Below are 12,260 nucleotides of genomic sequence, written 5' to 3'. Positions count from 1 at the left end.
GAGGACTTACTTTGTTTTTCTCATTCTGTGGCTGAGAAAATGGCACAAGTGAAAGGAACTGTCTGACAGGCTCCTCAGCTGGCCTTTGTAACCTGCAGGAAGTGGAATCCTCAGTTCCTGGTCCTCAGTGCCTCAGTCCAGTGGCCTGATAAAGAAGCTCAGACTTTCCAGACAGGTCAGTGGGGCTTTGTTTCTTTTCCTCTGTCCTGAACTAGTGTTTTAGACAGACGAGACTTTTTTTGGTTGGGTATGAAATAGAAAAAACAAATGAACGACTTACACTGTATTTCCAGGCCTCTAGTACTTCCATTTTAGGGTGGACCAGCAGACAGGGGGCTGTGGAAATGCACATGTGGAGGTTCTGGGCCAAAATAAAATTGCCCTGAATGAAGAAAAGAGGATTCAGAAGCCTGAAGCAGAGGCTTACGAGTACATAAGACCCAAGGATGAGGACTGGGAGCTGTCTGGAGGAAAGGCAGAGGGAAATAATCCATTTGCTGACCCCACTGGAAAGTTGGAGAATATCTGTGTTGCAGTGTCTGTGCTGTAAAGCCATCGTTTATCTCCTCTATGGGATCTTTGGCACAACCTCCATTGATCTCGGTATTTCTGTCAGCACTGCAGTTTTCTGGGAACATGAGAGTGTTGAGTTCTGTCCACTACTGAGAGTGTGCTCAGTTGCTCTGCTGTGTTCGACTCATTGCAAGTCCATGGACTGTAGCCCACCAGGCTTCTCTGTCCATGGAATTTTCCAGGCAAGATTATTGGAGCAGGTTGCCATTTCCTACTCCAGGGCATCTTCCTAACCCAGGGATCAAACCTGCATCTCGCATCTCCTGCATTGGCAGGTGGATTCTTTACCACTAGCGCCACCTGGGAAGCCAGTCCCCTACTGGGAAGGAGACAAAAAGATCCCACAACTTCCTTACCCAGTCCTCTGTTGCTGGATGTTTAGGTTGCCTCCATGTTCCGGCTATTGTAAATAGTGCTGCAATGAACACTGGGGTGCATGTATCTTTTTGAATTGTGATTTTCTTTCCTGGGTATATGCCCAGGAGTGGGATTGCTGGATCATATGATAGTTGTTTTTAGTTCTTAAAGGAAACTCCACACTGTTCTCCATAATGGCTGTATCAATTTACATTCCCACCAACAGTGTACAAGCATTCCGTTTTTCCACCCCTTCTCCAGCATTCATTGTCTGTAGATTTTTTTTGATGATGGTCATTCTGAAGATGTGGTACATATATTCAATGGAATATTACTCAACCATAAAAAGGAACGAAATTGTGTAATTTTCAGAAACATGAATGGATCTAGAGACTGTCATACAGAGTGAAGTAGATCAGAAAAACAAATACTGTATATTTACACTTATATGTGGAATCTAGAAAAGGGGTAGAGATGACCTAATTTGCAAAGCAGAAATACAGATACAGACCTAGAGAACAAATGTATGGATACCAAGGGGGCAGAGGGGTAGCATGCAATAATTGAGAAATTGGGCTAAAGAAAAAAAAAGGGGGGGGAGAGACAAAGAGATCCCACCAAAGAGTTGCCAGGCTGCTGGGATTACATACACTCAAGGTGCCTTAGTGAACTAGAGGGGTGATTATAGGGAACCTGAAGCCCAAGAATGGTGATTATAGTGGGCTGGCTGTGATGGAAACAGGAACCATGGCAATGCATTGTCTCTGATTCTTGCCTTGCCCATTTTTGAACTTAGCAGTGGGGCTTGCGTCCTTACTCATGTCCTTTATTTTCCTGCTCATTTTCAGCCCTTTCCTTTTTTCTGGCTTTCAGTGCAGAGTGAACACAATCATATTCCTTCATTCTAAGAACATAATCATCAGCCCATGCAAGGTCTTCTTGTTTTATTTATATTTTCTCCTGTATCTCCATTCTCACTCACATTGTCCTCATCCCTACAGGCAGTTACTCTCTAATGTTTTCCATGTTTCCTTGGATACAGAAGAATCTTTGAATATATTAATAGTACTGTACTAGATCTGTTTCTTACTTTTTAAAACTCAGTACTATGATTTTTAAAATCTAATCATGTTCCTGTTTATACATCTAGTTTATAGGTTTTAATTGCAGAATAGTATTCTACAATACACAGTACCATATTTTATCATATTTTATTTTGGCAAAGGGTTTCTGGGTTACCTGCATCTGCCTATGATAATAAGCAATGACTGATGGACTTCCCAGGCAGTCCAGAGGTTCATTCTCCATACTTCTCTCAAGCGAGTGTATGCTCTTGGGTTCTGTCTCGTCACAACAAAGATTTGGAGTGATGGACATTAAAGCCCTCAGTGCGTCACAGCTCTCGGGTCTTGGACAAATCAGTGTTACAGCTCCGTGTTACAGCTCTATTTTATTTAGAAAATAGCAGGAGATCCATCCTCCAGGCGTGAGGGCATGCCAACCCAAAGACAAGAAAAGGAGAGAGTTGGGACAGCGCTAGCTCGAGGGGGCGGGGCCAGTGAGAGAGAGAGAACCGTTTGGCTCCTCTTTTTATGTTTCCCACCCCCACCCCACCCCCGGCCTGCCCTATGTAAATTGGGCTAGCCAGGAGTGCTGTTTGTTCTACCTGACGCCCTGACTCTGATCCTCTGACCTTCCTTTGTTATATTTCCGCGGACTTTTCCCTTCCTTGTCTTTTAGCTACCGCCATTTTGGACTCCTGTTTCCTATTCTAACTACCTAACACTTCCATAGATCGCTGGTCAAGGAACTAAGATCCCACATGCCACAGTGTGGAGGAGGGTGGGGAAGCAATGCTGGGATGAACAGCCTAATAGTCCTCCCCACATGAAAGGCCTCAGATACAGCCCAGGAGAGGATGGCTGGTATTTGCACACTTAATTTCTTAAGTACCACCAAATTGCTCCCCAGAACTATGTCTGTTACAGGGAAGGACAAAATCTGACTCCATGTTGGATCTGCTTCTTTCCACTTTAACCTTTGTTGGCCATTGCTTTTGTTATTATAACCACTAAAAGGATGCTGTCTATAGCTGTAAACAGACATAATGGCCTGGTTTTGGAAACCCAGCCCTTCTGCCTGAATGTTAAGCTAAAGTACCTTTGTTCAACTCACAGGGAGACATTCAGACCCTAGCCACCTGTGAATGATTGCAGAAAAGAAGAAATCAACACATTCCTTCCTTGATGCTGGTCTGGCCCCGGAGATATTTTGTAAGATTTATGGCCTTTTTACTATATTTCCTCATCTCTTCCTGCTCTGTTCTATAAAAGAGACTGGTGTCCAGACCCTGATAAGATGGTACTCTAGGACATTAACCTTCTGGGACACCCAGCTTTCCAATAAAGTTGATATTCCTCGCCTCAATGCATCATCTTCCAATTACTGGCCTGTCTTGCAGCAAGCAGACCAAGCTTCAATTTGGTAACATACCCGTTTACACTTCCACCAGAGGAGCTCTGAGATTCTTGCTCCCCCATCCCCACCCCAACAACGGGTGCTATCAAACTTGCTAATTTCTGAAAATCTCCTGACTGTAAAGTGATCTCTCACTATTGTTTTATTTTTCTCATTTTCTGACTACATGTGAGGGTGCCTATCTCTTCTGGAATTTTCTCTCAGGTCTTCTACTCATTGTTCAGTTTTCCATTTTTCTTTTGTTGATTTCCAGGAATTCCTTGCATATTTTGGACATTTATCTCCTGCTCATTTTAGACTTGAAACTGACTCATTAGCTCTGATGATGGTGTTATTCATTAGGTTAAAATCTTGAGTTTGGTAATACATTTCATAAATTTTCACTTTGCTATTTATGTTTTTAAGGTCTTTTTCATCACCACAAGATCAGAACTCTTACTCTTCAGGTCCTGCCTGAGCTATTCAAACTCCAAATTCCAGAGAAAGGCTTTTTTGATTGGCTCAGTGCTGATTTTTGTGCCAGATTGCAGGTCACTAGCAAGTGTGTCTGGATGATCCTTGATAATGTTAGGGGAAGCACACTGACTGAAACCGCCCACCCTGGCCAGACTCTCTAGTAACCATGCACATGAGTTGTTTTACAACAGGAGGTCCTGGTAAGGAATACGGAACTAATAAGCCACCACCAACCAGAAGAGTTCCAGAAAGGTCAAAAGGAGACACCACATGCATGTCCACTTCCCAGGATCCCTCTTGCTAGCATCCATCTTGACTGAGCAATGCGTATGCCACCAGGAAGGACTCTAAGTCAGAATGATTGGCCAAAGACAACCTGGAAACTAATCCCATCACCATAAAACCCAAGACTGTGAGCCAAGCCACGTGGCAGAGCAGTTCTCCTGGGTTCCCTTACCCTCCTGCTCTCTGCCCGGGTGCCTTCTCCCAATAAAGTCTCTTGCTTTGTCAGCATGTGTCTCCTCGGACAGTTCTTTTCCGAGTGTTAGACAAGAGCCCACTCTCGGGGCCCTGGAGGGGACCCCTCCTTCCTACAACAATAAAATAGCCATCTCAGGGCCAATCATTGTAGCCAAGTCCCTGGTACAGTTAAAAAGCCCTTTGGCTTCATTATTAAGAGAGTCCAAACTCTCATTCTGCCAGAGGCAAGTTACTTAAGTCCTCTGAATCTTAGTCTAAGTGAAAAAGATTTTATTTAAAAAAGGATCAACAATATAATATGATTCTGGAAACTTATTCTAATGTGAAGCAGCAGCAGGGAGTTGGGAGGGTTTCAACACATCAACAATTCTCTGGACACCAGCTGGGTGTCCTACAAGTTGGCTCAGTTCTGACACAATCTACCTGGAAATAGCACTGAAGGAGGAAACAGAACAGGCTCCATCTTGAAAGCAGGACTCCATCTTGGGCCAGACTGTGGACTTTGAGCTATATGCCCTTTATCTGTGGAAATGACATACCATCTGGAAAATCAGACCCCCAGGATGGAAGAGCCCTACGGCTCGTACCTAGAGTCTCCATCACCTAAAAGAATACCCTAATTATCTGTGTAACCGAATAGAATCATAAATTCTATTTTGCTTTTTGGGGTATGACCACAGGCCTATTGATAAATGTCCACTGTTAACTACCTAGGCTTAAGGCATACAAATCACGGGTTAACTTTGATGGTATCTTTCTTTTCTTTTGTTCAGACTAGTTTCAGAGAATTTGGGGAGGTGGGTTTGAGCGCATACACTTAGGGTATATAAGGTTTTCACAAAAAACTGGTTGGGGTCCTTGGCTAAGAGGAGACTCTGCTCTGGGCCCGCCGGTGTAATAAACTGCTCTCCACTATCTGCGTTGTCCTTCTGAGTGAGTTTGTTTCCCAGAACTCGTGGCTACAACATTGCAAGACTGAAGACCCTTTCACTTTACTTTCCCACTGCATCTCTCTCTCTATTCTGCCTCTTGACTTTAGCTCCTCATTGCTTCTTTCTCTCTGATCTATAAAAGAATGTGGCATCTAGACCCCAATAAGATGGTTATTTTGAGGCACTAGCCTGTCCTCTTCTTGGTCTGCCAGCTCCCTGATTAAAGTCTCTTCCTTGCCTCAACATCTCGTCTCTTGGATTCAATGGCCTGTCGTGCGGTGAGCAGAGCAAGCTCGGACTCAGTAACATCACCAGTGAATATTATTTTTGTAAATCCTCTCCCTCCCACCCCTCATTAGAAAAAAGACACAAGCGCTAATTATCCTGATGATGACAATAAAGCCATTGCCACCAGCATCATCCCCTCATAGCAATCTCTTTGTATAGGGATTCTGAGACTGGGTGAATGGACCCAAGAACAGAGGAAACAGTGAATGCAAAGAAGTCAAGGTACCCACCCTGGGAATGTGAAGGTTTCCTGTCCTGGTCTTGGTTCAGCCAATGACTTTGACCTTGGAAAGATCAAAGATTTGCCCAGGGTCTAAAGAGCAATGGGATCCCTTCTGAGACCTCATGACTTACCTCTTATCCCCAGGGAGCTGCCAATCTGAGGGAGTGAAGAGTGAGTGCTAATTCCACCCCTTGTTTCTCATAGGAATTGGGACAGATTTCAGTCTTCCTTCTAGGTCTCTTGGGAAAGCAATGACCTCATACCTTTGTGCTCAGTGAAAACCATGGGTTCTAGAAACAGGGACACCCTGATTCAGATCCTGACTCAGGTTTCAGTTGTGTGACCTTAGGGAGGTTTACTTTATCACCTTGAGCTTGTAGACTCCTGGTCTGAAAACTGCGAACAAGAACCTGATTTCAGAGGTAGGCAGCAGCAAGTAGCAACGAGCAGTAGCTGGAAGCAAGACCTTCGTTCCCTGGACTGGGAGTCCTTACCACTGGACCACAGGGGCCAGCAGTTACGGTCTGAGTCCCTAGTTCTTGCCTGCTTTGCCAAGAACAAATGCACGTGAGAAGGCAGAAGGTAAAGAGTTAAGTAGAAAGTTTATCAGAAAGAAAATTATATTGCAGAAAGACAGACGGGCGAACTCAGAGAGAGACACACACCTTTGGAAAGTTTAAATCTTATTAGGAGGCAGCCTTCCACGTATTTGTCTTCTTTCGGCCAACTGTATTGTTTTGACCCCACCGTTAATTTGCCTCTGGACCCTCCCCTGGATACTCACGCATCCTTCAGTTAAGATGGATCCCCTGGTTGGGCCAGTGGGGGCTATTCTTTAGTTGCAATACACAGGCTTCTCATTGCAGGTGGCTTCTCTTCCTGTGGAGCACAGGCTCCAGGGAGTGTGGGCTTCAGTAGTTGCAGCTTCTGGGCTCCAGAGTACAGGTTCAATAGTTGTGGTGCACGGGCTTAGTTGCCCCAAGGGATGTTGGGGTCTTTGCGGACCGGGGATTGAACCCACGTCTCCTGCCTTGACAGGCGGATTCTTTACCACTGAGCCACCAGGGAAGGCCCTGTTGCTGGTTTTTATATTGAGGTGTAGTTTGCAAACCTGTTCCAAGGTCACAGGATAAAAATCTCTGGAACTGACCAAGCCCCGTAGCAACAGTTGCCATGGTCCTCCAGATCAAAACCAGCCAGTTTCATGACCCATATTATGTGAAATATCCACCCTACTATCACCTATAGCATCCTAACCAATCACCTAATGCCACTATTCCAGTAGGAATTTTCTGTCTTGAGACTATAAAAATTGACTGCAAGCTGTTGAAAGTGTTCAGCTCTCCTTTTGAGCCAGCTTGCTATTCTAACAGCCTCTCCCACTCTAGTAAACTTTATTCTCCTCTCATTGTGCCTTACGTCTGGAAACTCTTTTCCAAACCCCGCACAGACCACAACATAGATTTCAGAATATAGACAGGAGTTCAGTCACAAACATACAGTCCTAGGGCCCATTTGAAGCAGGACTGCTTCAGGATTTGCAAACAGGGTGCTGCTGATGAATGGACAGCCTGGGACTCATCTTCTTCTCACCCCAGGTGTGCACAGGAGGCCAGTTGTAAATATCTAGCTTGGAGCCCATCTATCTCTTACCTCAAATTCACTTTAGGATTGTTATCAGAAATCAATACATGTAAAAGTGCTGGGCACACTGCCTGGTGCAGTGTAAATATCAACAATGCTGCTGTGTGCTCAGTCGCTCAGTCATGTCCAGTTCTTTGTAACCCCATGGACTGTAGCCCGCCAGTCTCCTCTGTCCATGGGATTTTCCAGGCAGAAATACTGGAGCGGATTGCTCTTTCCTACTCCAGGGGATCTCCCCAACCCCAGGGATTCTAACATCTCCTGCACTGGTCTGGGAAGCCCCGCTGCTGCTAACAATGACTTAAAATCTTGGAGCTGGGAAGAGCCTCAAGGGATGATCAGATTCAGGCTTCTATCTTCAGGCAGAATCTGATGTCCATTTCACAGATAAGGCAACTGAAATAAAGAAAATCTAAGTACTGAGAAAAAAATGGGTATTTCCTCCAATAAATGAGACCTGTTGCAAAAAAGATCTTTTTCCCCCCTAAGGAAGACAAGAGCTATTGGGACTGTGTTCCTCAAAGGCCCCACTCGCTCCCCCTTGGAGCACACACTATGATCATAGAGGCACTGCGGACTTGCTATGGGAATTTTTGAAATTTTCATCTTAAATTTACAGCTGATGAGTAGAACTCATCCTCAGCTTCACCATATTGTACGCTAACTATTGTGGTAAAAAAACAAAAATAACATTTCTTCCAGTTGCACTGGAAGTGTGAGTTAAGTGGTCGGTTAGAACTATTCTTTCAGTTCAATAGATGAGTACGCTGACATGCTCAAAGAATTTTCATTTTGCTCTTTAAATCCTTGGTGGCTGTGAGAAATGGGATATTTCCTGTCATATCAGTAGACAAGATTGTCACAGTCACCAGTGACTGCAGCCCTCAGATGTGAGCTGGTGAGCCCTAAAGGAACTCAGGAAGGAGTATACCTGCTATCTAGCAGCCATCAGACTACAGTCACTCCCTGCAGTGAGCCCTGAGGAAAAGAAGCTTAGGATGTGAAAATGGGATAATGGCCCCAGACAGCTGAGATGTCTATCAAAGGAATGATTTCAGTGAGTCTAGACTTTTGCATCTTCCCTTACTTTAGAAAAGTGCTAAATTTAATAAGTGCTAAATTCCTTAACTTGGGACATCTGGTTTTCTTTAATTAACAATCATCTTTTGATGTTCAGACTACTTGCCCTTTGTTATAAAACTTATCTATATAACCTGGCTCATCCTCTCACCTCTCTGGAGCAGTCCTCTCAGGGTTACCTGAGATCCTGTCTCCCGGGCTTGGAGTCCTAAAAATTCCCATAGAATAAAATGTAACTCTCAACTTTTAGGTTCTGGAAAACTCACACTTAATGTCTCTTAAAATATTACTTCTCTCAATTTCTCTCTTTTCTCCTCCCAGAACTCTTGTAAGTTGTCGACATAGATGTCTGGGAGGAGAGAAGAGAGAAATTGAGAGAATATTTTAAGAGACATTAAGTATGAGTTTTTCAGAACTGATAAAACTACCAAGCATAGATTCAAGAAACACAGGTGCTAAACAGGATAAAGACAAACCTACCCCTAGAACAGAACCTGAACAAAAGAAAGACAGGGAAATCTGAAAAGTAGTGAGAAGGAGAACATATCCCAAGGAACAGGCAAGTCAAATGTCAGCAGACTTCTCAACAGCAACAAGGGAGTTTGTGGAAGAGTCCCTGAACTTCTGAAAGAAATGCCATTAAATTAAACGACCACTCAGTTAAACTCTGGCTCCAGAATAAGAAAAGAAAATGTAGTTTACCACAAACCTTTGCTGAGAGATCTAACATTTTCCCCTCAAGAAGAGCAAAGTTAAACCCAGGAGGAAGAGGGAGGTGATGTAAGAGGCAGCCATAAGCAGAGACAGAAGCAGAAGGAAGCATTAACTCTGTATTAGAACAATGACATGGTGACTAATTGGGGGTATATTACAACAAAGTGTGTATAAGATTGTCTTCAGACATCAAAGTTTAATTTCAGACACCAAAATATTAAAGAAAACCTATATGGAAAGTGAAAGTGTTAGGGGAAGCATGCTGATTGAAACCACCTACCCTGGCCAGGCACCATAGTAATAGAATAGGTGGTGAGTTTGTGTGTGTGTGTGTGTGTGTGTGTGTGTGTGTGAGGCACCATAGTAATAGAATAGGTGGTGAGTTTGTGTGTGTGTGTGTGTGTGTGTGTGTGTGTGAGGCACCATAGTAATAGAATAGGTGGTGAGTTTGTGTGTGTGTGTGTGTGTGTGTGTGTGTGAGGCACCACAGTAACCCTGGCCAGGCACCATAGTAATAGAATAGGTGGTGAGTTTGTGTGTGTGTGTGTGTGAGGCACCACAGTAACCCTGGCCAGGCACCATAGTAATAGAATAGGTGGTGAGTTTGTGTGTGTGTGTGTGTGAGGCACCATAGTAATAGAATAGGTGGTGAGTTTGTGTGTGTATGTAATGAGGAACAGGGAGAACAGAGCTAAATCTTCCTTCTCCACAGTGGAAAGCTAGAGCCCCAAATCTTACAAAAAATGAAGGTGAACAGTGAAGTAGTCTGCCAAAAAGGATGAACTGGGTGACTGGGGAGAGGAATAGGGCAAGGCACTATTTCATTAAAAAAACAACTTAAAAGAAAGAATATAAAAAATTTAAAAATTCAAAAACAATCTGTTGAATAAATCTTGCTGGCAACTTTCTGTACTAAGATGGCATCATACTTTTTTATTATCACACATTTTTATTATTTTGCAAGGGTCTTATATGCTGACAATTTATCTTCTACAGTTTATTTTAGACGTATGACACTCATAACCCATTAAAACAACAATGACCTGAAGGCATTAATATTTTGCTCAAATGGAAATGTTCCCTATTTAATAAGTATTAGCTTTTATATAGTAATCACCTTAGAAAATTTCAAAAGTCTCTCATTGTATAAAAGCTCTTTTTAAGAAAGGATAAAAGGCATTTTGAGAATGATGAAATTATTTCATAAATAAAGGATTAATAGTGTATTTTAGGGGACAGTTCATATTAACCAACAAGTTTAAATTTTCAAGGATATGCTAGTAATCAGAGAAGACAAATATCATAAGATATCATTTATATGTGGAATAAGATGATATAAATTAATTTATTTACAAAAGCAGACTCACGGTCTTTGAAAACAACTTTATGGTTATTAAAGGAGAAAGGGATGGGGACGGATAAATTAGGGAGTTTGGGATTAACATATACACACTATATGTAAAGTAGATAACTGGGACTTCCCTGGAGTTCCAGTAAAGACTCTGTGCTTCCAATGTAGGGGCTGCAGATTTGATCCCTGGTTGGGGAATTAGGATCCCTATGCAGCATGGTGTGGCCAAAAAAATTTTTTTAACTAAAAAAATTAGATAATCAACAAGGACCTACTGTATAGCACAGAAAGCTCTACTCAATGTTCTATAATAACATGGGAAAATCATCTGAAAAGCAGATTTATGTATAACTGAATCACTTTCATGAGAAACGCTGGGCTGGAAGGAGCACAAGCTGGAATCAAGATTGCTGGGAGAAATATCAATAACCTCAGATATGCAGATGACACCACCCTTATGCCAGAAAGCAAAGAAGAACTAAAGAGCCTCTTGATGAAAGTGAAAGGAGTGAAAATGTTGGCTTAAAGCTCAACATTCAGAAAACTAAAATCATGGCATCTGGTCCCATCACTTCATGGCAAATAGATGGGGAAACAGTGGAAACAGCGGCTGATTTTATTTTTCCTGGGCTCCAAAATCACTGCAGATGGTGACTGCAGCCATGAAATTAAAAGATACTTATTCCTTGGAAGGAAAGTCATGACCAACCTAGACAGCATATTGAAAAGCAGAGACATTACTTTGCCAACAAAGGTCCGTTTAGTCAAGGCTATGGTTTTTCCAGTGGTCATGTATGGATGTGAGAGTTGGACTCTAAAGAAAGCTGAACACCGAAGAATTGATGCTTTTGAACTGTGGTGTTGGAGAAGACTCTTGAGAGTCCCTTGGATTGCAAGGAGATGCAACTGGTCCATCCTAAAGGAGGTCAGTCCTGGGTGTTCATTGGAAGGACTGATGTTGAAGCTGAAACTCCAATACTTTGGCCACCTGATGCAAAGAGCTGACTCATTTGAAAAGACCCTGATGCTGGGAAAAATTGAGGGCAGGAGGAGAAGGGGATGACAGAGGATGAGATGGTTGAATGGCATCACCGACTCAATGAACATGGGTTTGGGTGGACTCCGGGAGTTGATGATGGACAGGGAGGTCTGGCGTGCTGCGGTTCATGGGATCTCAAAGAGTCAGACACGACTGAGCGAGTGAACTGACTCACTTTACTGTACACCTGAAACTAACATTCTCTCAAGATTCAAATGTGAATTAAGGCATAATCAATGCATAACATTTCTAGTAATCAACACATTTTACATGTATGTATTTAGAAAGAAAAAATAAATTCTTTTAAAAAGAAAAAACATTAATAAGTCCACACGTGAGTTCAAGGAGGAAATATGGTCTTTGCCATTTAGTATAATCTTAGAGGTACTTTCTGTAATCCTCCCTCTCCTACCTTTAAGATGACAATTTAAAAAAAATCAAAAAAGGACAGACAAGAAATGGTGAAACAACTGAATGTCAGGAGGGGAAATTGACTCTGTAGGTTATATCTCTGTTGGGGCACTTTCATTTTTCAGGGAAGGATTGTGGGGGTCCTGTACTGGATGTCACCCTTCTCACGGGAGCCCCGGCTCTACAGAAGCTGGATCTCAGCACCAGGTCGCCACGGCAGGAGAGGAAGAACAA

General features: G+C 42.9%; 1 long non-coding RNA gene across 1 annotated transcript; it reads left to right on the top strand.

The window, feature by feature from the left end:
* The first annotated feature begins 2,504 nt into the window (after positions 1–2,504).
* LOC139031543 (uncharacterized) lies at positions 2,505–4,375 on the top strand. Its single transcript, XR_011484046.1, has 2 exons — positions 2,505–2,855; positions 3,108–4,375. It is a non-coding gene; the product is annotated as an uncharacterized lncRNA (long non-coding RNA).
* Positions 4,376–12,260: the final 7,885 nt, after the last annotated feature.

The sequence above is a fragment of the Odocoileus virginianus genome, chromosome 27 (genome assembly GCF_023699985.2).
Source record: "Odocoileus virginianus isolate 20LAN1187 ecotype Illinois chromosome 27, Ovbor_1.2, whole genome shotgun sequence".
In the NCBI taxonomy this organism is placed as follows: Eukaryota; Metazoa; Chordata; class Mammalia; order Artiodactyla; family Cervidae; genus Odocoileus; species Odocoileus virginianus.
Note: the sequence above shows the minus strand (reverse complement) of the source record. Positions and strands in the feature narration are given on the sequence as shown.